This window comes from Podarcis filfolensis, assembly GCF_964270895.1.
Source record: "Podarcis filfolensis genome assembly, chromosome: 14".
In the NCBI taxonomy this organism is placed as follows: Eukaryota; Metazoa; Chordata; class Lepidosauria; order Squamata; family Lacertidae; genus Podarcis; species Podarcis filfolensis.
The window spans coordinates 36,118,589-36,146,231 of NC_139616.1; the positions used below are offsets into that span (position 1 = coordinate 36,118,589).

Consider the following 27,643-nt stretch of genomic DNA (forward strand, 5'->3'; position numbering starts at 1 on the left):
GCATTTCTCCCACCCCCCTCTCTTCCCACCCCCTCGCCGCTCTTTCGGTCCCTCCCAGCGAAGCAGCCCTTCATTGGGTAGTTCAGAACGAGCGAGCAAGAGAGAGACGCAGGAGCAGCAGCAGCCGGGTGGCAGCGGGCGAAGAACCCAGAGTCGCCCTGAGCCGCTGAAGCAGCAACCACGCTGACTTTGGGGTGGGTGGGGGCTGGCTTTGTGGATCCTACCCCCTCCACCACCTTTTTGTGTGTGCGTGTGCTGCTGTTGCAACCAGCTGCACCAGCAGAATTTCTCTCTCCAGAGTTCCAAACTCTTTATTTTCCTTTTCTTAGCCAAGACGATTTGGGTGTCTGGAATTTACACTCCGCTGACATCTCTCCGCTGGGCGTTGGAGTGGAACTTTCTACCTGTTCTTGTCGCAGTAAGTTGTTCTCCCTCCCCACCCGCCCTGCAGTGTTAAATGTTTGTTATTTTTTAAAAGGCAATAACATATTTTCTTTCTTTCTTTCTTTCTTTCTTTCTTTCTTTCTTTCTTTCTTTCTTTGCCTATTTGTATCTGGAAGTGGGGGAGAAAATCTCTCTTTCCATTTTTGCTTACTGAATAGATTAAGAATCGGCTTTTACACACACCCTCTGCTAATTCAGTCCTGTCCAAAGTAAATAGTATTTAATGGGACTTTTTATTTTTCTTTCCATCTATTTCTCTCTCTCCTCCCCCCTCCACCTTTCCTTTTTATTTCCTGTTTAATCCTTTCAGAGCTTCTTCTTGGAATTTCAATCGAGGGACAGAACTTCTAAAACCCTTTCCATTTGATAAATCCTGCACTAACTCTTGGTCCCTATGGCGTGTGTGAGAAAGTTAGTATTATATAACAAATTGGCACCTTTAAGCAATTTGTCGACTAAAATAACTGTCCCGCTGCTCAGTTTGATGGACAGTTTTTATATAAGGGAGAGCCAGGGGGGTCCTTAAACATGGTTGTAGGAAGATCGGCTGGTTCATTCTGGAATAAACTTCAGGAGATGAGGGAGAGAAGTGGAAGAAGAGGTGGGTGTGTTCAGAATAATGGGTCCAGGAAGGCAGGTGGGAATAGAATGCATGTTCTGGCTGCAAGACGGTTAGACCTTGAGACTGAGCAGGGCATAATTTTACATGGACATCAGAGACAGAATCCTGGGACAGATGTGTTGCAAGATTGTGTATAAAAAGGTGGCAGACTCCTTCCTTAGAACTTTTTCTTTTTAAGCAGAGATTGGATAGCTGCCTATCAGGGTTGTTGTAGCACCAACTTTCCTGCACAGGCAAGGGGTCAGCCTAAATGACCTCTGAGGTACCTTCAAAATCTATGCTGCTGCGCATGCACATGACAATTTTGACTTTGTGTTTGCAAAGTGGGATTTCCGCAGGGTTGCCAGATGTCTTTTGAATAGCCCATCCCTGACATCACATATCAGGGATAAAGGCTTGGGTGAGAGGGCTTGTGGATTTTTGTGCGAGCTCCATCAATTTCTCCTGGAGACATTGTTGGTAGATGGTGCCTAAGAGGTACCCTTTTGCTCCGAACAATACCCATCCCATATATTTCCCAGAGAATAGTCACTTTGGAGCTTTTTTCCCTTTGGTTTCCTGGCATTCTGGTGCTTCAGCTATAATTTCGTTATCCACCACTCTGCAGAGACGGTCTACTTCCCAGCTTTCTTCTGTATCGACTGGGTGAACTCCAGTTCAACCTGAAGCAGGTGGGTCAAGCAGCCCTTTAAGGGATGTCTGTCTCACCCTCTGCATTCAGATCCCAATGTTTGGGGTGTGCATCTCAAAGTATGTGGGAGGGAGGGAGTTGTGGTTTTTTTGCCAGTGGCTACTGGATTTTTTGCCCCCCCCCCACTTCCCTCTGCTGCTTAACGCTTTAGAGATTTCTCCTCTCTAAAACTGTTCCCAGATGAAGTGAAGTGCTGATTTAATAAGCAACTGCTAGCATGTGTGTTTTGGCACCAGAAATTTGGCAGAATTTTTTCTTTTCTTTTTAAGAGTTAAGGCATCGTCTGAAGCTATGTGCGCACACACACACCCATCCCAAATAGAGTATCTGTTGTTCTGGCATTTGAAGCCTGCATGTAAGACTTTTTTTAAAAAAAATTACTGCTATTCTTTGAATAAGGAGCATAAGAAGAGCCTTCCTGGGTTAGACCAAGAATTCATGTCATTCAGCATCCCATTGGCCAGAGTGTCCAGTCAGAGGGCTCTGAGAAGCTACTAAGAAGGACATCAAAAAGCTTTCCCTCCCTTGTTTCTCACCATCCGGTATTCACCTCTGATGATGGAGGTTCCATATAGCCATCATGGCTATTAGTTTAGTTTTTTGGGTGGACCATGAATTTGTTGCCTTCCAAAGCACTCTAAGTCAATTGCTGCCACAACGTTCTGTGGCAGTGAATTCTACAAATGAAGCGTTTTGTGAAGAGGCTCTGTTTTTTCTCTCTGTGATTGGAGTGCGCTTAGATTCATATGTTATTCTGAAATTGTGTCTGGGGTGAAAACCTTATGCAGAATTCTGGAGAACATGTGCTTGCTATTTCATGACATTTTGGTTGGTCTGATTAAAGGTATTACTCAATCGTTGGTTTTGGTCTTTTTTTCTTCTGGACCAATGCAGCTGCATTCACTTTATTTATTATTTTGCATTTCATGTTGAGTATCGTTCTTTAGAGTAATGAACCCCTCAGCAAGGCGAATGCTCTTTCCAATGATTTTCTCCCTCCATCCCCAAGATGCTGCTATTAATTGGCAGAAGTGCTATACAAGCATTGTGTTTGCCCTCACAACATCCCTGAAAGGTAGACTAGCAGTCTTCCTGTTCTTATTTACTCAGTAGCCTGTGCTGTGTGGTTTCAAAAGACAAGAAGGGGTGTTCTTTAGCTCAAAGAGATGTTAGAAGAAGAAGAAGAAAAAAAACCATCTTACAGACTGTTCCTTAACGTTTGAAAATCAGGTTCTCCAGCGTTTGAAATGAAATGGGCTTGTATTAACTAACAGAGTAGACTCACTGAAATTAATAGCCCTAACTTAGCTTGGCTGTTATTTTCAGTGGGTCTATTTTGAGTAAAAGTTAGCTGGCCGCACAGGATGCGGGTGGCGCTCTGGGTTAAACCACAGAGCCTAGGACTTGCCGATCAGAAGGTCTGTGGTTTGAATCCCCATGAGAGGGTGAGCTCCCGCTGCTCAGTCCCTGCTCCTGCCAACCTAGCAGTTCGAAAGCACGTCAAAGTGCAAGTAGATAAATAGGTACCGCTCTGGCGGGAAGGTAAACGGCATTTCCGTGCGCTGCTCTGGTTCGCCAGAAGCGGCTTAGTCATGGTGGCCACATGACCCGGAAGCTGTACGCCGGCTCCCTCGGCCACTAAAGCGAGATGAGCGCCGCAACCCCAGAGTCGGCCACGACTGGACCTAATGGTCAGGGGTCCCTGTACCTTTACCTAGTTGGCCGCAACCCAAGATATGTGGCATCTTAATGTTCTTGAGTGTGCATGTATTTGCATTGACATGCATGGGAGATGAGTTGCCCAGTTTTGAGCTCTAACTTCTAAACCATAGAGGAAGAGGTGAAGCATGGTGCGGTTAGGTCAGGAATGGGAGCCAAATGCAGCCGTCCAGTCCCGTATGCCTGGCCCTTGGTACTCCCCCAGGCCACACCCTCTTTCCCCAGGCCACACCCCTCACAGGCCTCTTTTTGGAAAAAAAGCCCTGGTGCATTTTTCAGAACTACAAAGGATGGATCATTAATGAAGATCCTCTCTGCACATGTTCCTCCCTGTTACCCCATTTTCCTTTATGAATCCACACCCATCCACCCGCCAGCATTCAGCAGATGAAAATTAAAAACTTACTGTACTTATCAAAGTACAAAGATAGCCAGATGTTAGCAGATTTGGCTCAGCTGAAGAGAAAAAGACAAAGGCACAAACCCTGCCCCTAAAACAAAAATGTTTTGCCTTTATTATGGGAAGAGGAAACCCATACGTTCTGCAGGCAGAGCAAAGGAAGGAAGTCTTGCAGAGTTCCTGGAAACTTGTGCTGGGATGAGAAAATGAGAAAAAGCTTGCAGCGGAGGTGTGCTGGTGCACAACAATACAAAGGAGCTAATACATTGCTCCGCCTCATGTCTCTTTGTGGCAGGGAAGGGTTTTAGATCTGACTCCCCAGAACTCAGCCTCCTCATTCTGCTGGTCCAAACATTCTCCATTCCCTTGCTAGTAAAGGTAAAGGTAAAGGGACCCCTGACCATTAGGTCCAGTCGTGACTGACTCTGGGATTGCGGTGCTCTTCTTGCCTTATTGGCTGAGGGAGCCGGTGTACAGCTTCCGGGTCATGTGGTCAGCATGACTAAGCTGCTTCTGGTGAACCAGAGCAGCACACGGAAACGCCGTTTACCTTCCCGCCGGAGTGGAACCTATTTATCTACTTGCACTTTGACGTGTTTTCGAACTGCTAGGTTGGCAGGAGCTGGGACCGAACAACGGGAACTCACCCCATCGCGGGGATTTGAACTGCCAACCTTCTGATTGGCAAGTCCTAGGCTCTGTGGTTTAACCCACAGCGCCACCCGTGTCATTGCCAAATGGGCTTGCGCTGCTCTGGAGACTGGAGCTCATCCCTGCCTGCCTCAAAATGCAGTCAGCAAGGTTTAATGTAAGCCAGGGTTCAGCCCTGGGGCTACCGATGCAGTAACTGAGGTACTTCTGAGCATGTGCAGAGTGTATTTCTCCCACGAACAGGAAACCTATCCTCAAATGCATGTGGGCTTAGGGGCAGGTTGTCTAGATGAGAGCAGATGGCATCCTAGGAAGCCTCAACTCCACCTGCCCCAAATAGCCGTCCTTTTACAAGGTCCCTTCAGCTGGAGCTTCTCCAGCCTGGTTGGCCACTGTGAGAGGGGATAGGGCCATGGCTCAATGGTAGCACATCCATCTTCCATGCACAAGGTTACAGGTTCAATCCCCACCATCTCTGGGTTGGGCTGGGAGACAAGAGACCCCTGCTGAAACCCTGGAGAGCTGCTGCCAGTCAGTGTAGATGACACTGAGCGAGATGGACCAGTGGTCTGACTTGGTATTAGGCAGCTTCCTGTGGTTCCTATGGATTAGATGGGCCTTTGGCTCTTGTTAGGTTCTCAGGGCCCCTGCTGAAGCAGATTGAAGCTGAGCTCCAGCTTCTGATACTGCTAGTGCCATCTTTTGGGATAATTTGTGTTGTGTGCCTGCTGGCAGCAAGTACCAGTTGAACATAATCACCCCTCTTCTTACCATGTGTTTCTCATACTTATTATTGCGGACTGATTTCATTGCTTAGTCCCAAACACTTTATTGGGAAGGCTCATCACAACCCGTTTGCCTCATTTGAGAAGTGACGCTCTCGGATTTGCCAGGGAGTGCTGAACTCTCTCCCCAGTTCTGAAATGTGTTAACGGTTTGGAGAGGGGGAGATGTTGTGAGATGCAAAAGGGGGTGCTCCGAAATGAGAAAATGGACCCTCTGGGTTCCCTTTTTTTGAAGGGCTGTCGTTCTGTGGAAGAGCTACCAAGCATAATCTCCAGTTAGGACTGGGAATGTTCAGGGACAGAGAGCTGTCCTCTTCCTAATAGTGTGAACAATGATGGTTATTGAAATAGAGAGCAAAATCTTCACACATTTAAATTTTAAGGTGGACATTTTGCAGTCAGGGTGAGAAATCTGTGGTCTTTCAGATGGTGTTGGCCTCCAACTTCTTTCCCCATAATCTGTGGTCCCAGGGAAGATTATGGTCTTCTGTACCTAGTACTATTTAAAAGAAAGAAAGAAATACGCATTTTATTTTATTTAACAAAATTAATATACCGCATGATTGCAATGAAACCTTTACGTGGTTATATGCGTGTGTGAGAGAGATCACTAAAGCACAGTTAAAACAGGTGCAGGCAGTGACAATTTTGCATGTGTCCCATTGATGTGCAACCGCTGACATGCGTGGCATTTGTGGCCCCGGAAGGGGACGGATCAGAATGGGCTTGCATGTGACCGCTGACATGTGCAATGACCTGGAACGCAACCCCTGCACAAACGGAGAGTTGTCTATATTTTAAAACATTCAAAAGATCATTTAAATTAACAGAAAGCTAAAAACACATGTCAAATTCCACATCTCAGGATAACACTTAAAAAGTGTTTTAAGCAGGTGCTGAGAAGAGTGCAGCAAAGGCAGCTGTCTGATGTCAATAGGCAAGGAGTTCCAAAGTGTGGGTTCTACCAACACTAAAAGATTGATTTCTTGCAAGTACAGAACAAGGATCACGTGAAACTTGTAACAGTGCCAGCCCTGCAGATTGAAGTGGTAGAGTGGCTGTGTATGGGGTAAGGCAATCTTGCAAGTAAACTGGTCCCACGCTATTAAGGGCTTTATATACTAGTACCAACACCTTTTAGTAACACATCTGGGTTTAAAACACAAAAACAAAACCCAGATGTAGCTGCCAGCTACGCAATTAAAGTAATATCTACTTTGTCCCTGAGAGAGACAAGCGAGCCTTTGGCGATGCATCTACCACCTGAGCTAGCATCTGTTGCAGTTGTCCTTGCATCTGGAAGCGAGATAAGTGGATGGAAAAGGCCCCCTTGGCACTAATCCAGCTGCTGATTCATCTGACAAAGATAAGCACTTAGGGGAAAGGGCTGTAGCTCAGTGGTAGAGCACATGCTTCGCATGCAGATGGTCCCAGACTCAATTCCGGGCATCTCTGAGTTAGGCTGGGAAAAGACTCTTCTTGCTTAAAGCCCTGGAAAAAGCCACTGCCAGTCAGTGTAGACACTACTGAACCAAGTGGACCAATGGCCTCACTCAGTATAAGGATGCAGTTGTGTACAGCCTGCAGACGTGTTTGGTGCAATTTTTGTGGACACTGTGCAGGAGCTGGCATGTGAACGTCAACAAAGGCATTGTGCCGGCTAAACAGGTAGTCAGTTCACTGGCTGATTTGAGATTGGCTGTTTCCCTGCAATATGTCTTTCTTAAAACAGAGGGAGCCAATGGGCTTTCTGAGGCTGGTTGTAATTGCATGGTGTTAGGCTAAAAACACTTTGTTGGCGCTCAGAGATGCTTTAGTCTTAAGTAGTACTTCAGAAACTTGATCCAGTGGGGTGGGGGTTAGGGATGGGGGATAAATCCGGTCTAGTTCACATTGAAAGGCGAACCTACCTAACCTGCACATTCTGAAACATTGTGTGAACTGAACCACAGCTATCCTTCAAAATTCGTACTTCTCCAAACCTTGCAATGCCATTCTCCAGCCAAGTAGTGGGCACGAAAATCCACACAGTAGGGTCAAGTGTGCATAAAACTGCATTCTATTGGAGAAAAGAACAAACCATAATGCCTTGCGTTAGAGCAAACTGCATTGCAAAAAAGCGTGTATATTAGGTAAAACAGCATAGGTATATAAGGGCACTAGGAGAAATTTGTACTGCAACGCTGATTAATTTTCATGAAGACTTAAAATAAATAAATAAATCGCAAACTGATATGGAAATGCAGAGAATGTACTTTTTTAGAGTGTTGTGTTGTGCTGTTGTACTGTTTTATTGTTGTTAGCCGCCCTGAGCCCGGCTTCGGCTGGGGAGGGCGGGATATAAATAAAATTTATTATTATTATTATTATTATTATTATTATTATTATTATTATTATTGGAGATTAGAAAACCAAGAAACCGAAACTGACAGACTTTCTCATCCCTACCTGGAAAGGACTGAACTTTGTGATTAATAAAGCTCTGGGCACAGGAGGGATGTTTTGCACATGGAAATAGCTGGGTAGGAACAGGTGAGTTACTAAGCAAAGCTGTTGGAGAGTGAGGAGACCTGAGGACATCATTGTGATGATGATATGCAGGCACTGCTAGTCAAATCAAACAGTCTGTTTCAGAACTGTTAGCAGATGCAAAGTCCATGAGACATATGTATCCTTGGCATGAGGGAGGCAAGCCTGGGAGGATGGGGCCCTGACTGACTCCAGCTACAAAAATTGAGGCTGCTGAACAAGCTCTTAGGTTTTTCTTGGGGGGTTATTGCTGCTGGGTTTTTTGTATCTTTATTTTAGATATTGTGATTTATGTGGATATCGTTCAGTTTGGTCTGCTTTTTTACAATCTTTTATTTATAGTTTATGACTACTTTTGTTATGTTGCAGTTATGTGCATTTTTCATGTTGCAAGCCGCCTTCAGCATGGTTTCAACTGTGGAAAGGTTGGATAAAAATAAAATTATGTATGTATGTATGTATGTATGTATGCGAGGAAAGTGCCTTCCTAGCCTCTGGAGTGGCAGGAAACAAGCTTGCTCCATCATCCGTGTGACAGCCCTTTAAACACAGAAATCCACATTGTGTCCCAGGCATCCCCAGATAATAGGGCTGCTCAGGTATGTGTCAGGTGTGATGTTGGTGGACACACAGAGGTCCACCCAGGGACTGCACCTGTTAAGTGGGTTGTTCAAGGAGGTTTGCAGGCAGATTTGGGATTCGTCACGCTGGCCACGTGACCCGGAAGTGTCTGCGGACAGCGCTGGCTCCCGGCCTCTAGAGTGAGATGAGCGCACAACCCTACAGTCTGTCAAGACTGGCCCGTACGGGCAGGGGTACCTTTACCTTTACCTTTACCTTGGGATTTGAGGTTTTCCTGTATTGCTGCTTTTATAGAACAGAGGGAGTCAATAGACTTTAAGATTAGACTTAAAGTCAGTAGACTTGCTAGGTGGGATGGGGGGACACAAAGAGGGGACAATCCCATTAGGGAATTTCACAGTCATACCTGGAAGCCCAATGACTAACCTGTGTCCTTCCAGATATGGCTGAACAGTCAACATGGCCAATGGGCAGTAATGATGGGTGTTGCAGTTCACCAATATCTTGAGAGTCACAGGTTTGGTGAATCAACAAATGTAGAACCTATGGCGCACCAGATAGTTTTTATTTGCTCATTTGGTGTTTTGGGATCCGGCTGTTCATCAGGGAGGACTTCAGAGCAGCATACATTTTAAAAAAATCAACGTGTGTTGATAAGTTTACAGAAATCATAAATAAAATTAAAAACTCTAGCTCTCATAAGCGCCAGCCAATGAGAGTTGGAGTCCTGTAACATGTGGAGGACCAGAGGTTTCCCCATCTCTGCTATTAAAATGCCTGAGGCGGTGGCTGCTAGTTGCATGGTGTGGGATAGGAAGGGACTCTGTATGTGCTCAGAGATACTTTGTCCTTTGCTCCCCCCCCCCTTCTAAAACTGTGTAGAATTTTGTGGATAAGGGACCATTCCCAGATCCTGCAGCACTTAACAAATCTCTCTGCCAAAGTTGATTTTGGGGGGGGGGTGTGTAAAAAAAGTGTGTGATTTCATGATTTCTCTGTGAAATATATTCTGGATATTACAGTCTTGGCTGGCATTCAGACACAACATAAACCTTAGCAGTATAGTTTAAGTGATATCCGTTGCCAAGAACTGGACTGCATCATTTGAGCATTTGTCTCTGTCTACCAGCTCAGTGCTGCTGTGTTCTGCAAATAAGGTTTGCTGCATGCCCTTTTTGAAAACTTGCAAAACATTAATCCTGTTCCTCTTCAAAACAAACAAACAAACAAAAAACCCTATCCCCACGATTTACAAAACAGCACTAAGGACTTTGTTATAAAGCAGATTGCTTTGTTCCAAGATTGGGACGGTAGGGCAAACCACTACAGGAGTTCTGTAGGGCTGTATTTAAAACAAGACCCACCCCCCACACACAACAAACCTCACATGCAGCCACGCCATGTGGAATCAGATCAGTGGTAATAAAGCTCTTTGCATACCAAGTGCTATTCCCCAGAACACGTGAGGCTGCCAGACAATGCAGCAGGAATGTGTGAAGGGGTTTAGGATGCCTAGGCAGGGATTAAGGTCCTGTAAAGCAACAAGTTGGGTGCTATTAAATGTTAATAAAGGGCTTACGGCTGGGGTGGATGTGCCATTCCAGACCAGGTTTCTTAAATGTACCTAATCGCCAAGTGTCTCGGTGGGCTGCCGTTGGACTGCTAAACACCTCGGTCCGCAAACTGCAGCAGGGCTTAGACCTGAAAAACATCCTCTTTTGAAAAGCCACATCCTGCATTGCCCCCTTCATCATTTCTAGGCTAATGCAGATGATCAAGGGAAAGGAAAGCCTCCTTGCTTGCTGTCTGAGGGTACAGATGCAGTAGTGGCTTGAAACACAGCAATGTTGTTTCTCCCCACCTGCTCTGCATTTCAAGCTGCTTTCTTACATTGCCATACACACCAGAGAAGAGGTGGGCATGTCTTCACTCAGTGGCCATTGCCTGAGTTGTTTCTCTGCACTAAGGCTGTCATCTGTACCTGTGCAACGGCTGCCTGAAATGTTTGCACAGTTAAAGTGGATTACTCTGTCACCGCAGCCCACGTGTGAGGAACTTTTGGTCCTCCAGATGTTGCTGAACTACAACTCCCATCAGCCCCAGCAAGCCTGGTCCGGGATGATGGGTTTTGTCATTCAGCAACATCTGGAGGGCCAAAGGCTTCTCTGTTAAATATATTGCCCTAGCTCAACAAATCCACTTTTAAAAAGTGGACTTTTTGTGGTTAGGAAAGTGAGAAATGCACTGAGAAATGTGACCTGAATAATTTATTATTGAGAAGGCATGTAAACATCCTGCAAACAAATCAGGATGAAGCTTATTGAATACTCAGTAAAGGCCGACACAGTCTAACCTCTGAAGAAGCTTTGTGAAAGGAAATTGGGATGGATGCGCAATGAAAACTCCAGGTTATCTGGAGGAGCCCTAAATAGTTTGGGAAATGGATATCTGAAGGGCTCCCATATGAACCTGCCTGTGCGCAGTCATATTTGGGAGAGGTCCTGTTCCATATTCCTCCTGTGGGTGGGTCGTCTTGTACTTGGTATATTCCATGCCACAGATTGTGGAACTCACTTCCTGCAAGACCTCCCTCAGCTTGCTTCCTACATGATATGGTGACTATTTATGCATTGGTAAAACAGAGAGAGCACAGGTTTAGGGAGGCGGCATACATTTATATGGAACTCCCCCCCCCCTCATATTGCCATGTGGAGTTGCAGCAAGAATGTCCATCATTTTGGCAGGAACTGTGCCATTTCAATGTTCCATACCAGGGGTCACAACCTTTCTGGGCCAGTGGGCACATTTGGAAGGTTGAGAGAGTTCCGTGGGCACCAGTCTCAAAATGGCTGCCACGGGGTGTGATGTAAGACAAAATGGCTGCCACAACAAAATGGCAGAAAAAAGAGAGGACCACAAAGCAGTATGGTGAGTGCACTCCCCTCAACGAATCCATGGGGAAAAGGCACCTACATCAGCAACTGTTGCACTCAATTACTCTGTTCAGAATGGAAGAGTGGATGAGTGCGATTTTAAACATTATATTCAGACAAATTCAGGCTTCAGTTGTAAATTGTTTTTCTTGGAATCTTTTTAAATATTTTGAGATGTGACAACTCAATAGCACAGACTTCCCTCACAGTTATTTGGAATTTAAGAAATAAATTGAACCCAGTGACAACTGTTAAACATACTAATTTTTAGCATGCCTGAAGGGTGAAGCCTATAAATAAATGTTTCCCTTCGGAATAACCACGTGAAAAAAACCACGTGAAAACCAATTACAACTTTGATTTTTGATTTGACTGGTATGGTTTCTATTCCCGTTGCCCATTTTGACTTGTAATCCTTCATTAGGTTACTAACTAATCTTATGAAATAATGCACCTCTTAAATGGGGGAAATTCCCCAGTGAAAAAGTTTTCCATTTCTTGACAAGCTTCCTTGGAAAATTTTCTACCCCAAATCACTGACTCTGCATAAATGTAGGTTTAGCTGCACGGCATGAAATACAAGAGATGTTACCAACAAGTTTTACTAAATTTAGATACCGGGTCTCAAATTCTACATAAGCCAGCTTCAGTGTGTGTGTTTGTGTGTATTGGGGGTGAATTATAATGGTAACCAAAAGCATCTAGGAGCCAGAACTACTGCCTCATCTGTTCTGTTTGTGGTGGGGGACATATACTAAGCTCAATGAGCCCACAGCCTAATTTCAAGCAGCCCTTGATTTAATTTTCCGCGGGTGGCAAGGAGAGAGGAAATGGCGGGAAAGTGGGCAGCTGAAAGAGGAAGAGGGTGCTTTCAGACTGCTGCTAATTTCAGGTGGCATTCAGGCCTATACCAGCATATTCTTTTCATGCAATTGAAGCTGATTTGGTCTCTTGCACAACCCTCCCCTCTATTTTGCTACCATACTTGTACTTTTTGTGATAAGCAAAGTGATAGAAAAATGTACTGGAAAGTGTGGGCTAATAATTTTTTGATGCAATGTCATACAACTTCCCCACAACCCAGATCATAATGGATGCTCTGTAAATGGCTGACACCGTTTAACCTCCTCCTAATTTGTTTGCACGAAGGTCACATCCATACCGTACATATACCATATGCTTAAAGCACATTTAAAAATACATGGCTTCCCAAAAAGAATGCTGGGAACTGTAGTTTTCCCTCACAGACACGCAATTCCAAGAGCCCTTAAGAATCCTGCAGCTCCCAAGATTCCTTGGGGGAAGACATGTGCTTTGAATGTATTGGGGGAATGTGATATTTGTGCAAACAAATCAAGATAAATGCTCAATAAACAGGACTTTTGGAAATGATCAGAAAGAAAAAGGAGGGTAACATGGGGGGGGCTGGAAGGCAGAGAGAGGAGGAGAAGGAGGGCTGCTAAGCTTTTGCCTTTGGCCCCATGCACCCCAATGGATTCCCAACAGATTCCCCCCAAGGGAATTGAGCCCTAGACAGAAAATAGGTCCTGTCACCCTAGTTGTTGGTGCCTATTGTAGGATCCCTTGGCCCTCCTGATGTTGCTGAACTAGAATTCCCATCAGCCCTGCCCATGCTTAGCTGAGCAACATCTGGAGTTCCCCACACCTCTTGCAGAAGAACAATGTTTTCCTAGCACACCTTTACCCAAAAAGAACTAACAGCTTTTTGACTTTTATGTTTGCAGCGTAAATGAATAGCACATGCCGCAGAGTAATGCGTAATTCTGGAGGGGATGGGGACTAGGAAGTGATCCTTGGCATGAGAATAAGATCCCATCCACGTCATACATGTGGCGCAGTGGTGTAAACCACTGAGCCTTGGGCTTGCCGATCGGAAGGTTTGAATCCACGCGACGGGGTGAGCTCTCGTTGTTCGATCCCAGCTTCTGCCAACCTAGTAGTTCGACAGCACGTCAAAGGGCAAGTAGATAAATACGTACCGCTCCGGCGGGAAGGTAAACGGCATTTCCGTACGCTGCTCTGGTTTCGCCAGAAGTGGCTTAGTCATGCTGGCCACATGACCCAGAAAAACTGTCTGCGGACAAACGTCGGCTCCCTCGGCCAGTAAAGGGAGATGAGCACCGCAACCCCAGAGTCATTTGCGACTGGACTTAACTGTTAGGGGTCCTTTACCTTTACCTTTACACCACTTTAACAGTCATGACTTCTCCCCTAAGAATCCTGGCACCTGTGTTTTGTTAAGGGTGCAGAGAGGGATTGCAGAACTACAATTCCCAGCAGCCTTAACAAACTACAGTTCCCATGATTCTTTGGGGGGAGGGACACCATGACTGTGAAAGTGGTACAAGAGTAGGTTGAGCATATGGTGTGCGTGTGATAGGAGATGAATGCTGCATCCATCTGCCTGTTTTCCTATGTATAGTACAGTAAAAGTTTGGAGGGTATGCCATTGGACAAGATTTGACCAGTGATCTCACCCCTTCGGGAGGCAGTAATTGTCACCAACTGGAATGGCTTTGAAATAGGATTAGATGAATTCCTGAAGGATACGTCTGTCAATGGCTACTAGCCATGGTGGGGGCTGTTCTCTGCCTCCACAGTCAGAGGCTTCTGAGTACGAGTTGCTGGAAACCGCAGGAAGGGATGGTGCACTTGTGCATGGATTCTGCTTGCAAGTTTCCCACAGGCTCACCTGGCTAGCTGCTGTGAGAACAAGATTCTGGACTAGACTGAGCATTGGCCTGATCCAACAGGGCTGTTACTATGCTCTTAATTGACCAAGAGCGTTCTTCTTCCTTCTACCAACCTCACCTCCTTTTCCAGCTTTAACGAACCACCTTAATTACTGAGCTCTCCAGCAGAAAAACTGGATTGTGGATTGGGTGACCTGAGTAAACAAGGACTGTGCCGGAAGGAGCAGATGCAATAAACGGGGCATCAAAAGTCAAATAGTCTCCGCAGCGCAGTGGTGGGTCCCCATAAGCATTAAGGGCAGATAAATCATATCACACTGAACCATATATGGAGGTGTTTTTGCCTTCCATTCTGGTGAGCAAAACTTGAGTCAGTAGGCCCCGGATTCATGACAGCTATTGTGGTTTGCAGCAGATGAGTGCTGTGGGTTTGTGCCTGCCTGTGTTGTTGCTGCTGCTGCTACAGAAGCACGCAGCTAAAGGCTTGATTCCTTGGCGAGGTCCTCGCTGGATGAACCCTGCTGAATGAATGGGAGCTGCAGCTGAATTGTGGCTTTAAGGAGGAAAAAGTTGCTCCTTCCAAGATAAAGCACAGAATGGCAAGTGGACTGAGCGTTGACAGCCCTTTCTGATGCAGCTTTTTCTCTCTCCAATGCCTTTGTGCTGATTCTGATTTCTTTCCATTGTGTTTTGTAAGTCACGAAATCTGGCCTCTTTTTCAGAAGATGCTAATTTCTCTCCCCACTGAGGGTGGGCAGCGGATGATGTTAATTTAAGTCAGGTTCTAAGACAATAGGGTCAGGCTCTGGGTTGAAGTTACATCAATACAATAGGCAGATTTTCAAGGCTCATGCTTTAGCCAAAGTGGTACAAGCAAAGATTCAGTGGCAAGTCACGCAGAACACATCTGCCCTTTCCTTATTAGAAACAACTAATCAGCGTTGCAAGCAGTTGGGTCATTGTATGGCCTTGAGTCCAACTCCATCACAACGTGTGGCTTCCGCCAGGGCAGTCGGACAATGGCTACAGTTCTGCCCCAGCACAAGGGCTTGACAGGCAGCATAGTGCAGTGGTTAGAACACTGGACTGAATTTTGTAAAGATGCACAATCCAGTTATCTCTAACTGGGAATCGATGGCTTTAAAGTTGCCTCACTGTGTTTTGGCTTAAGAACCATGGATGCTGCATGTCTATTTCATACCCACATTTCTGCTTAGCTTTCTCCTCTAGGCCAGGGAGGGGGAATCTGTGGGGCTTCCAGATATTGCTGAACCCCCGGCCATCCCTAAAGATTGGCCATGCTGCTGAGCCTGCTGGGAGTTGGAGTCTGGCAACTGGAGGGCTCCCCATGTCCGCTCTGGACTTTGAGTCTTTGGTGCATATGCATTACGCGTTTCCTGCATTGCTGTCACACAACGGGTGAAGTTGCCTTATATATCTAGCCTGATTGGCTACTCTGATGGGCAGTAGCTCTCCATGGTCTCAGGCAGGGATATTTCCTGACTTTCTGAGATGCATTTCACTGCCAGTGCCAGGGACCTGAAACTGGGGCCTTCTGCATACTGAGTATTGCCATCTTTAGACTCATTTCTATGGCTTGCCTTGTGGGTCCCCCTCTCTACCACACAGTTTGCTTTTAGCTGTTTGTCCATGTTGTGTGCGTGCTTTTTCTTTTCTTTTCCCCCAGCGACACATGGAATGTTTTATCCATGTCCACAGCTGATTTTTATTTTTTATTTTTTTGGTCTTGGCAAATTGTTAGATGACGGTAGAAACATTCCCCAGCTGGATCAAAATGTAAAGCAGGACATGTGAACCTTGGGTTGTCTCAGATGTTCCCATCTGCCACAGCCAGTATACAGCCTAATATCGGGAGCTGTAGTTCAGCAACATCTGGAGGGCTGCAACATTCCCCAGTCCGCATGTAAAGGAGCCGCAATTGCACCAGCAGAGGAAACAAGAAGGTTTTTGGTGTTGCAGTGAGCTGGAACCTTGTGCTAGGAGAGACAAAGAGAGATACATCTCAGTCTGCATCCATATTGGAATTGTTTTTAGATGCTTTAATTCCTTTAGAATTTGTGTGTTTGCTGCCATGGTGTCAGGTTTAGTGCTTCTCCCACACAAGACATGGAACACTGGCAGTTTAAGTAGCTGAGGTTTATTTCTCAGTAACAGGCTTACAGCAGTTCAAGCTTCCACAACTCATCCTTCGCTGTCGGAGTCAGTTGACTCAACTGGCTTCTGACCCCTCCCAAGGCCAGATATACACCACATCCTCCCCCGCCTCCTGCTGGCCCACCTCTGCTCTAATCGCTTCTTGGCGACTCTGCTCCTACTTCTTGGTGACTCAGGTGCAGCCAATTCCTCCACCTCTGGAGATTCCTCTCTGCTGGGCATGTTCCTGACACATGGGCTCCTTTGGGAGAAAGGGGAGGATATATATTTTAATAATAATAATAATAATGTCCTTTCTAGTGTAGCCAGCTATGTGTGGAATCCAGGATGCTAGATGGGACACCAGCACCTAGGCCTGGCTGGAGTCACCAAGTCACAGCTGCAGGCGCCCAACAATTGAGTGATAGTTAAAGTTCTGCCTTGAGACAATGAAGGTTAACCTCTTTAACATATGTAAATTTTGTTTGTTCATTTATTTAAAGGCATTTCTCTCCTCTCTTCAGACTTGGAAGTGTGGGGAGAGATCAGAAAGAGCCTCAGAGCGGCTACTGATCTCACTAATGGGACTGAACCTCCTTGACATCAGGCTTACCATCTAAAAGACACAGCACAAAAGGAAAGAAGGATTGGCAGGGAGAAGGAACCCCACCCCCAGTACCTAGATCTTGGTTACACCTGGAATGGAGAAAATTCAATGAGAGGAGGAGCCAAAGAGGTGCTGGTTTCTTAGCTGAGTCAATGTAGAGTCTCTCCTGCCCCACCTCTCCCTCTGCTATGGGTCTGGTGGCATCTCTGCTGCTGGTTGGGGGGAAGTACCTGAGGAAGGGGATGTTTCCGCAGAGCTGATGGAGAAGCCCTGCAGTCCCAACTCTGAAATAGCCTCATGGAACGGTGGCGACTATTTTAAGAGTTTGAGTGTATTGTCAGCATCACTCTTGAGCCAGTACCACCAACTGGACTCATGCACTTCAGCCCTGACTGGGCTAGGCGAGCTGGGTAGCACTTCCAGAGACCACCTTCTGCACAGGAACAGGTCAAAGTGCTGTGGACTCACAGCTTAGAGTTGTGAGCACCGGATTCACTTCCACAAGAAGACAGTCGTTGCACAGCAGAGTATAGCAGAGTATAGCAGAGTATAAACAACTCGGAGAGCAGCTCTGTAGAATATCTTCTTTATTCTATCTACAGCTATTATACAACTATATACAGAGCTTAATGAGGTCTAAGCATAAATGAATGCTGCACTACACTGAGTGTCTGCAGCTGCTCTTAGCCCCAACCTTATCAATACACACGATCTCTAACACTCAGTCTCTCTCTCTCCGACACACTGGCTGACTGACTGTTTGATGTGGTGCTGGAGCAGAATAAGTAGAGAGCAGAACACGCCTCCTTCTCTCTGGAGAATCACCGGACTCATCAGGAGATTCTTGGATATGGGAGGGGTGAAATCTCCTCATGTATATCTTCCTTGCAGTAACTATATTTATACTTGCACTGTTCAGCTCTCTAGGGATTTAAGAGTGCAATCCCGTGCATGCTTGCTTAGAAGTAAGTCCCGCTGTGTTCAGGGCAGCTGGCTTCCTTGTAAGTATTCCATTTGCAGACTCGGGCTTTTAAAACTCAAGAATGTTTACTATAATGTTTAATTTCACCATGGACCTGGTTGCCTCTGCTGTAGAATAGCTGCAAATCAAATGCATTCCATGACATTTATGGTTATAGAAGAAAGGGGGAGAGGAGTGCATGCTCATGCTCTAAATTTGTTTCAAATGACATCTTGAAAATTGCTCCCAAAGGCAGACTAAAGGGCACTGGTTTACCTGGGACAGGAACCAAATGGTGCTTTAGGGGAAGAACATCTCCATTCATTCAGTTTTTGAATACCTTGCCTTCTGGTTACCTATTCAGCTCATTCTCTGGCTTTGCAGTATGACTTGAATGCATGATCTATCCCTGTTAAATTAGAGGAGAAATCTGCATGTACAGATCTCATTACAATAGTGGTCAGTTGCATGCACACTGTTTGCAAAATGGGCGCTGATTATGTAAATAATTTCCCCACATATTAAAAGGAAAAGTACACAGTCTATTTTTCAAGTGAAAACAAACCATTAGTACTATTTGCTTCTGCTGTTGAACAGATCGATCAGGTGCACTGGAGGGGGGTGTGACCTCAGGCCTAGGGGATGAATGTGGCCCTCAAAACACTCCCCAGGCCACGTCTATCACTGTCCCTGCTTTGTACCTTGACTGTTTTTGCCTGGCTGGAAAACTGATGGTGCTTCTTGCTTGGAAGATCGAGAGTTGTATGTAATAATAATAATAATAATAATAATAATAATAATAATAATAATTTATTATTTATACCCCGCCCATCTGGCTGGGTTTCCCCAGCCACTCTGGGCGGCTTCCAACAAAGCACTAAAATACAATAACCTATTAAACATTAAAAGCTTCCCTAAACAGGGCTGCCTTCAGATGTCTTCTAAAAGTTTGGTAGTTATTTTTCTCTTTGACATCTGATGGGAGGGCGTTCCACAGGGTAGGTGCCACTACTGAGAAGGCCCTCTGCCTGGTTCCCTGTAACTTGGCTTCTCGTAGTGAGAGAACCACCAGAAGGCTCTCGGCGCTGGACCTCAGTGTCCAGGCAGAACGATGGAGGTGGAGACACTCCTTCAGGTATACTGGACCGAGGCCATTTAGGGCTTTAAAGGTCAGCACCAACACTTTGAATTGTGCTCGTAAACGTACTGGGAGCCAGTGTAGGTCTTTCAAGACCGGTGTTATGTGGTCTCGGCGGCTGCTCCCAGTCACCAGTCTAGCTGCTGCATTCTGGATTAGTTGTAGTTTCCGGGTCACCTTCAAAGGTAGCCCCACATAGAGCGCATTGCAGTAGTCCAAGTGAGAGATAACCAGAGCATGCACCACTCTGGCGAGACAGTCTGCAGGCAGGTAGGGTCTCAGCCTGCATACCAGGTGGAGCTGGTAAACAGCTGCCCTGGACACAGAATTGACCTGTGTGTGAATATGTGCAGAAACTTGCCAACTGTACAAAGGTAAACTTCATATCCACTGCTCTTACCACTTTTGCATCTGCCCCCACCCACTACTGACAGGTGGCCCCCAGAAAGTTGTCCAAAAAGTTATGTGGCCCTTCGGCTGAAAAAGGATCCCAGCCCCTGAGATGGACAATTCCCAAGTCCAGAGATTATAAATGCAGGCCTTTCTCTGAGCGCCTTTTCCAGCTGAGTTTCGGCAGGTGGCCACAAGAGACGGGGACTTGTTAGTAGCAGCCCCTCCATTGCCAACTGTGTACAACAGAGACAATTCAGATATAGCGGCAGTTAAAAATAAATAAATAAATCTTGATCACTAAAATATAACCTAAAATTATCATTTAAAACCTTAATCATTTTGGTAGTACCTTAATCATTTGGTAGTACATTTTGGTAGAACTAGACAAAATAATTTGCTAAGGGTGTTGGGAATTGCAGCTTTGTGAGGGTGTAAACTACAGTTCCCGGTTCTTTGGCGTTGGGGAGATGTGCTTTAGATGTATGGTGTGCAAACAGCCTGAGGGTATTTGTAGGCAAGAGCATCTTCAGGTCACTCTGTGTAATGTATACGATTACGACATGCCCACCAGACTTCATAATACACACAAAGGCATCTCTTAATTCTCCATTACAGACCTCAGGCTCTTCTCATCATCCTTCGTCCAGCTGCTCTTTAGTTCTCATGTTTGCTGCCCCAGCAGAGTATTTGAAATGATGGTTAAGTGCATCTCTGGCAATCGTTGAGCCCATTGGGATAGACAGGGGTTGGCTTCCAGCTACGCAGTGCCATGTTTTAGTTCTCTTTGTAAATTTAATTCTGCCACCATGCAGAGCAAGTTAGCATCTACTGAGCAATGTTTCTTGGAAATTAATCTGTTGCACTTGTGAGGGGGCTGGGGGGAGGAGAGGGAGATGAGCAGGGGTGCATTGCCAGAGGAGATACCAGATTTTTTTCTCCTCCTCTGTCATTTCCAAATAAGGCAAAGAGTCTCCCAAGAGAGACACAGGGAGGGAGAGGTAGATGTGAAAATATACAGGAAACTGAACTTTCCTCCCCAGCTGACTAGGAAGGAAAGGGGATGGCCGTGGCTATCACACTCGGAGAGCATTAGAAATTGATGTTGCAGGGCATAATTCTGATTCACTTGGGATGCATAGAGGTCACCCAGTGGCCTTCTCCATCTGGAATCTCTCTAGGCTGCTATCACTTAACAGTTCTGTTATTGTCCGGGTTGTCATCTTTTATTAATAATCAGCCACAAACTCTTTTCTACAGCTTGGGATAAAAAACAACACACCTCCCTTTTTCTTTTCTTTTTTTGAAAAAAGAATGGTGGTTGATTGAGAATTCATCTTGGCCTCTTAGCAGCAGTACCCGTTTGAAGAACAGCTATTTTCTCACCACAGGTCCGGATTACTTATAGAATCACAGAACTGTAGCATTGGAAGCTACAGTCCAACCCTCTGCAACAGAGGGACTATAACTAAAGAATCCCTTTCAAGTAACCATCCAATCTCTGTTTAACCCCCCCCCCCCAATGAAGGAGAGTCCAACACCTTCTGAGACAGTCTGTTCCACTGTCTTCCTGCCAGAAAGATCTTCCGAATGTTTAGTCAGAATCTCCTTTCCTGTGATTTGAATCTTTTAGTTCAAGTCCCACCTTCTGGATCAGCAGAAAACAAGCTTGCTCCATCATCTGTGTGACAACATTACAGATACTTAAGATGGTTATCATATTACCTCTCAATGTTCTTTTCTGCAGGCTAAACATACCCAACTGCCTCAACTGTTCCCCATAAGGCTTTGTTCCCAGACCCCTGATCATCTTGGTTGCCCTCCTCTGCAAACATTCCGGCTTGTCAATATCCTTCTTAAACTGTGGTACCCAGAACTGAACACAGTACTCCAGATGTGGTCTGACCAAGGCAGAATAGATTGGTACTATTTCTTCCCCTGATCTGTTGATGCAGCCCGGAATTGCTTCAGCTGTTTATTTATTTTTGCTGCTGGATCACACTCTTGACTCATATTAAACTTATGGACCACTAAGACCCCCTAGATCCTTTTAACATGTGTTGCTGTCAAGCCAGATGTCTTTCATCCTATATTTGTGCACCTAATTATTCCTGCCCAAGTGCAGAGCCTTACATTTGTCCCTACTGAAATTCATTTTGTTGGTTTGAGCCCAGTCCTCCAATCTTTTAATGTCATCTTGAATCCTGAGTCAGTCTTCTGAGGTATTAGCTACTGCTCCCAGCTTGTTGCTGGTGTCTGGAGAATCTGTACTCGGCCCTGGAATTTGCTTGCCAAGTGTACCTTTTGTACAATCTGGCTTGCTTGGAACACGTTTGGCACTTTGCAACATTGGTCGTTGTTTTTTTTAAATAAGTATTTCAGCTGTGAAGAACTGCGCAGCAATGCAAATATAAACATCTGTGATGCCAGATTGTAGACGCAGGGTGGATTTCAAGGAAATGTATATTTTTGGAGTTAATGTATTGCCAAAACATGGAAAAAAAACTTGTTAAAGCAAGGAGTGCCACCCCAGACCATGTGGAAACTGAAGTGAACCTTATTCACTTAAAATATCAACAAGTGCACTATTTTTCTTTCCTCAAATATTGGAGGATTTTGGAGCGGGTGTGTAAATTGCTGGTTTTTAGAATTTTTAATTGTATTGCTTTAGCATTTGACGTGTCTGCCACCCTGGGCTCCTTTTGGAGGAAGGTGCAAGATATAAATGGAATTAATAAATAAATAAAATAAACAGCGAAGGCACATGTGCCAATGACTATAATAGCTTCGTTTTATGTTGTGCATGAACCTCAGGTTCCTGTGCTCATGTTCCCTCTCTGGCGTGGCCATGAAGAAATCAGAAGTGTTTGCTAATCCACATCATCTCCAGCTAATCACAGTTTGTGGTTAATGTCCAAACTGCATGGACAGACTGCATTGGGGTTAACCATGGTTTGTTGAAACAATCCATACCATTGTTAATGAACCTGACTTATTTCAGTAAACCATAGTTACAATGTCTGCTTGTCTAGAACACTAATGACGACTTGGGTGACATCTTGAACAACTCCTTCCTTCAGGGCTCTGACCCACAGCTTTTTGATGGTCTCTTAAATAGACTTGATTCAACCAATCCTCTCAAGGTCCCAGGTTCAAACCCCATCATCTTCATGTAGAGCTGGGAGAGAACCCTGCCGGAAAGCCTAGAAAGTCACTTTCCATCAGTGTAGACACCGCAGAGCTAGATGGAGCCAAGGATCTGACTCCCTTTCCCTTTGCCACCTGCAAAACATAAAGTAGAGCATAGTTGCAAGAAGGACGTTCTGGCTCAAACCTGGCTTGGGTTGTGGTTGAGGGACTTATCCTTGCGTCTCACTGCTGAACAATGCAATGAAACTCGTAGTTAACTTTTATAAAGTTGGCTCAAAAGGATAGGAAGGTAACACAAAAGGGAAGGAGAAGCCACTCTGTTTCAGGTAGGCTGCTCCTTGACCCAGGCCCTGATTTCTAATTTCCATTCCCAACCTATTAAAAATTATACTGAAGCCCCTGGATTGTATCCCATGCTAGTCCTGTTCACTGTAGACCCACTGAAACTAATGAATGCGACTAATGGTGGTCCATTAATTCCAGTGGGTTTGCTCTGAACAGGACTTAGCTGGATGCAATCCTCAGTTCTGGACCCAGGGCCCAAAGGTTTCTGACTGATGTGGCTTCTTCCACCAGAGTGAAAGGAGGTGAGTCAGCCGCTGAGGAGTGGCTCCTAGGGTCACTCTGGAGAAGGCATTTGGGAAGAACACCAAGGAGGAGTTGTTCTGTATGCTCCAGTGCTAAGCATTTGGCGATACTGAAAACACATGGTGCTCTAGTTTTAGGAGAATGGTATGCAAGTTCTGTTACGTACAACTGAACTTCAAGGAAAATACAACGTAAGTCACTCTGAAAGAAGTTGAGTTGGAGCATCCACAGTCATTTGCCCATATATGTGCGCAGAAAATAGTAGATCTAGATGAAAGGCAACACATGAGGCCTGCACTGATCATTGAAATGCATCCCTAATTATTATTTTTGTATAATTATAAGATTGTTGTATTTTTTTAGAAAGTTGCATAATCTTTGAAGAGGATGTAGCTGTGAGTGGTGTGATGGTCAGGGGGCCTGGCTGTGATTACTGTGAAAGGACACGGTGCTTCTGAATTTGCCACTGTACGAGAGCTACAGAGTTAAGATGCTTCTGTTGTGTTTATAAATGATACAAATACAGAGACACTGTACTTGAGTGTTCGCATTGCTCTCATGCTGGAGGTGTGATTTTCTATCATATTTTATCCCACCCTTTGTTGCTCGGGAAAAGTCCCAGCCTGAACTGAAAGGCTGTTGAGGCTGCCCCACTGGCTGACTTGGATAGGACCAGCCCAGTGCGCCTCACTTCACTAAACGGGTCTCCAAACCCCACAGCTTTGATGTCTTACTAAAATGGGGACAGGCAAACACTGAGCTGGAGGTTCCTTGTTCTAGATCCAGTGGTTCTTGGCATCCCCACACTAGGCTCATTCATCTGGGAATTTAGACTTGAAATCAGCCCCTTCTGACTTCTTTTCTGTTGGTGGGGACTGAGCATCATTCAGAATCTTTCACTCAAAGATACCATGGGTGATGCTAAGCTTGTATCCCCCACTGAGGCTCTTTGACTTCATGCAGAACTCATTTTTCACATGACTCGGCCTTCAGGTTCAACAGCTCCACCACCTATTAGTGACCCATTTGTGGTCCAACATGTTGGATCTGATACTACTGTTCCGTTTTCCCTTCCTGTGCTTCTGGCACTGTTGCAAGGAGCCAAGGAGCCACAGGACACGCTTTTCTCCTCTCTTTCTGCATCCTTCCAATTAGGAAATAATGTTCAAGGTGCAAGGAGAGGGATGTGCCTTTTCTCTTCCAAGCATCCTGTCTCAAATTCCACTGTGGTGGAGGAAAAGGCCCTTCCACCAGGTACCACTTGCCTAACCTCAAAAGATAAGCCAGACGCAGTGATGTAATTAGGTAATTGTAGACTCATAACAGTCTTAAGTGGAGACCTGCTTAGGTTGGCAATGCCTGTTATTTGACTGTCTTTGGAATGTGATAAGCCAGTTTTTCTGAGTTTGGAAACTTTTGTGTGCATTCCGCTGTGTTGGGCCCTGAATTTGTAGCTCCAAAGTCCTGCCCTGAGCTCACTGCTACATACAAGCAAGACCTTGGTATTTGAGAGGTGTGTGTGTGTGTGTGGTACTTAAGGCAGCCAGATCTCTTCCGCTTAATAGAATCACTATTGGTGTACAGCTCAATCATACCCAGTCTGCTTCAAGTATTTTTTTTTGTTTTTTGTTAATTACCCAGGATCACAATTACTACAGACTCATCCCTGTGGTGATGTACCTTACTGGTGTGTGTGTGTGTGTGTGTGTGCACAATATTTGGGACATTTTAATTTTTTTAAAAAAAAAGAATAAGAGGTGATGTTAGGTAAAGGTAAAGGGAACCCAGACCATTAGGTCCAGTCGTGACCGACTCTGGGGTTGCGGCACTCATCTCGCTTTATTGGCCGAGGGAGCCGGCGTACAGCTTCCGGGTCATGTGGCCAGCATGACTAAGCCGCTTCTGGCGAACCAGAGCAGCGCATGGAAACGCTGTTTACCTTCCCGCCGGAGCGGTACCTATTTATCTACTTGCACTTTGACGTGCTTTCGAATTGCTAGGTTGGCAGGAGCAGGGACCGAGCAACGGGAGCTCTCCCCATCGCGGGGATTCGAACCGCTGACCTTCTGATCAGCAAGTCCTAGGCTCTGTGGTTTAACCCACAGCGCCACCCGCGTCCCTAAGAGGTGATGTTACAGAAGTCTATAAAACAATGCATGGCATGGAGAGAGTAAAGTCCCCCCCCCCCATAACACTAGAGCTTGTGGACATGAGTTGAAGATTCAGGACAGATAAAAGAAAAGATTTCTTAACACAGGGGAAATGAAATTTATTCCCAAAGGAGGCAGTGATGGCATGTACCCTCATAGAATCATAGTTTTATTTTTTGAATGATGGACTGACTGTGAATGATTATCAGTTAAACATCTGGCTAGTTCAGACGACAACCTTGAGCTAGGCCAAGAACTTTGAGAACCTAAAAGAAGAAAAGTCACTTTATCCAGGGACAGTCCACATACTTATTGACATTTTCCTACAGGATGTGGAATTAGTGGTGATCCCATGGTGCAGATCCCATGACCCCCAGGCATGCACCTCCAGATGGTGGAGATGTCAAGCTCCATCCTGGAGCCTAGGCATCTTCACTTGGTCACAAGTGGCCGATAGCAAAATGTGCCTGGCCCCTGGCTAATTTCAAACACTTCATGAGGGTTATCTAGTCCAACCCTCTGCAGTGCAGGAAACTTTGCCCAACCTGGGGCTCAAATTCATGGCCCTGAGATTAAGAGTCTCCTACTCTACTGACTGATCTATCCCACCAATTCTGTATGGCTTTAAAAGAAGGTTGGACTAATTTCTGAAGGATAAGGCTATGAACTAGTCACAATGGCTATGCTGTTTCTTCACAGTTGGAGGCTTCTGAGTACCAGTTCCTGGAAACCACAGGAGAGGAGAGGGCTTTTGTGCTCTCATCCTGCTTGCATGTTTCCCATGGACATCTGGTTGGCCACTGTGAAAACAGGATGCTGGACTAGATGGGCCTTTGACCTGATCCAGTGGCTCTTCATATGTTCTTATGATCTTAGGTGTGTTGAAACCTTTCTCCAGGTGGCATTTATCTGTTCTAACTCACCACCCTTTGCCCCTGCAGGAATCTAGCCATGTACCCACGAGAGTAAATGTGTTTAGTACCTTAGCTGGGGTGTTTGACTGGGGGAAGGCAGAATGGAATGGAGAAGTGGCAGGAGGAAAGAGTTAAATACCTACAGCATTGCTTCTCTTTCCAAATCCCTCCCTCCCAAAGCAGCTTTCCTCTTAGAATACCACCGCCAAAAAAATAAAAATAAAAAATGCCACAGGGATTTTATTTCACATCGATGTTTACTTAGGCCCTTGGATGCATATCTGACCCCCGTTCAAAAGCTCCACCCCAGGAAGATATGCCCAGCAATGATTTGTGCTTATGTAGAGCATTGGCAGCCCTGATATTTTGGTCCCCATCTGTTGGCTCATTGGCCAAGACCTGGGTAATAAAAACAGAAGCAGGGAATCAAAACAGCAGGAATTTTTGGGCCCCAAGGGCTCGAAGTCTGTTGCTGATTCATCATCCCGCTACAGAGGGATTTTTAAATTTTTTTTTTTAAAAGCTACTTCTTTGTTAACAGAGAAAATATTGACATAACATGACTCAACTAAAAGAGAAAGAGAGATACAACAGGAGAGAGAAGGAAGGAAGAAGCACTGGGCTCCTTGAGGGTCACTCAGCTGCCCCAAGGATAAAGGCCAGAACCTCTGCTGCAGATTCTGACATTAATACACCTAGACAAATGCCGGCCCTTTCCTCACTTATAAACTGAGCGCCTCTCCTCATATAATAGAGGTAGAGAACATAAGAGGAGGCCTGCTGGATCAGGCCAGTGACTCATCTAGTCCAGCATCCTGTTCTCACAGTGGCCAACCAGATGCTTGCAGCAGAACTGCAGGCAGGACCTGAGCTCAAGAACCCTCTCAGGTTTCCCATGGTTTCCAGCAACTGGTATTTATCAGTTGCACTGGCTCCCGGTGGAGTATAGGGTCAGGTTCAAGGTGCTGGTTTTGACCCTTTAAAGCCCTTTGTGGTTTATGGCCCTCGTATCTACAGGACCGCCTCTCCTGGTATGCCCCGCAGAGGACCTTAAGGTCCATGAATAACCATAGTTTAGAGGTCCCAGGCCCTAAGGAAGTCAGACTATCCTCCACCAGGACCAGGGCCAGGGCCTTTTCAGTGATGGCTCCGACCTGGTGGAATGCTCTGTCCCATGAGACTAGGGCCTGGCCTTTAGGACCCTCCTAAAGAAGGGGGGTTGTGTGTGTGCGTGCGCACACGCACACACGCACAGGGTTTGTGTGCAGTATTCTGCAACTTGTCCTTGTTGCAATAATAATGCATTACTGGTGGATTTTGACTGGACTGGCTAGACATAATTCTACTTTGTTAGTTGTTCTGCAATGCTTCTCCAATGTTACAGCATCATTGCTATCAGGAGGGACGCTCTGGTGCTATAGCACAACATACTGTATGTAGGGCAGAAATGTCTGGGGGAGCATTTGCAGTACAGTGGTACCTCGGGTTAAGAACTTTGTTCTGGAGGTCCGTTCTTAACCT

At 45.6% G+C, this 27,643-nt stretch overlaps 1 protein-coding gene across 2 annotated transcripts in view; it reads left to right on the forward strand.

Moving 5' to 3' along the window:
• The window catches only part of NTN3 (netrin 3), a 110,090-nt gene continuing 82,447 nt past the window's right edge, over positions 1 to 27,643 (forward strand). The window contains exons 1-2 of one of the 2 annotated variants that reach the window (XM_083585117.1): positions 1 to 194; positions 330 to 418. The gene's annotated coding sequence lies outside the window, so the exon portion shown is untranslated. Of the gene's footprint in view, positions 419 to 27,643 lie in introns of both variants that reach the window. The other variant, XM_083585116.1, reaches the window with a different exon arrangement.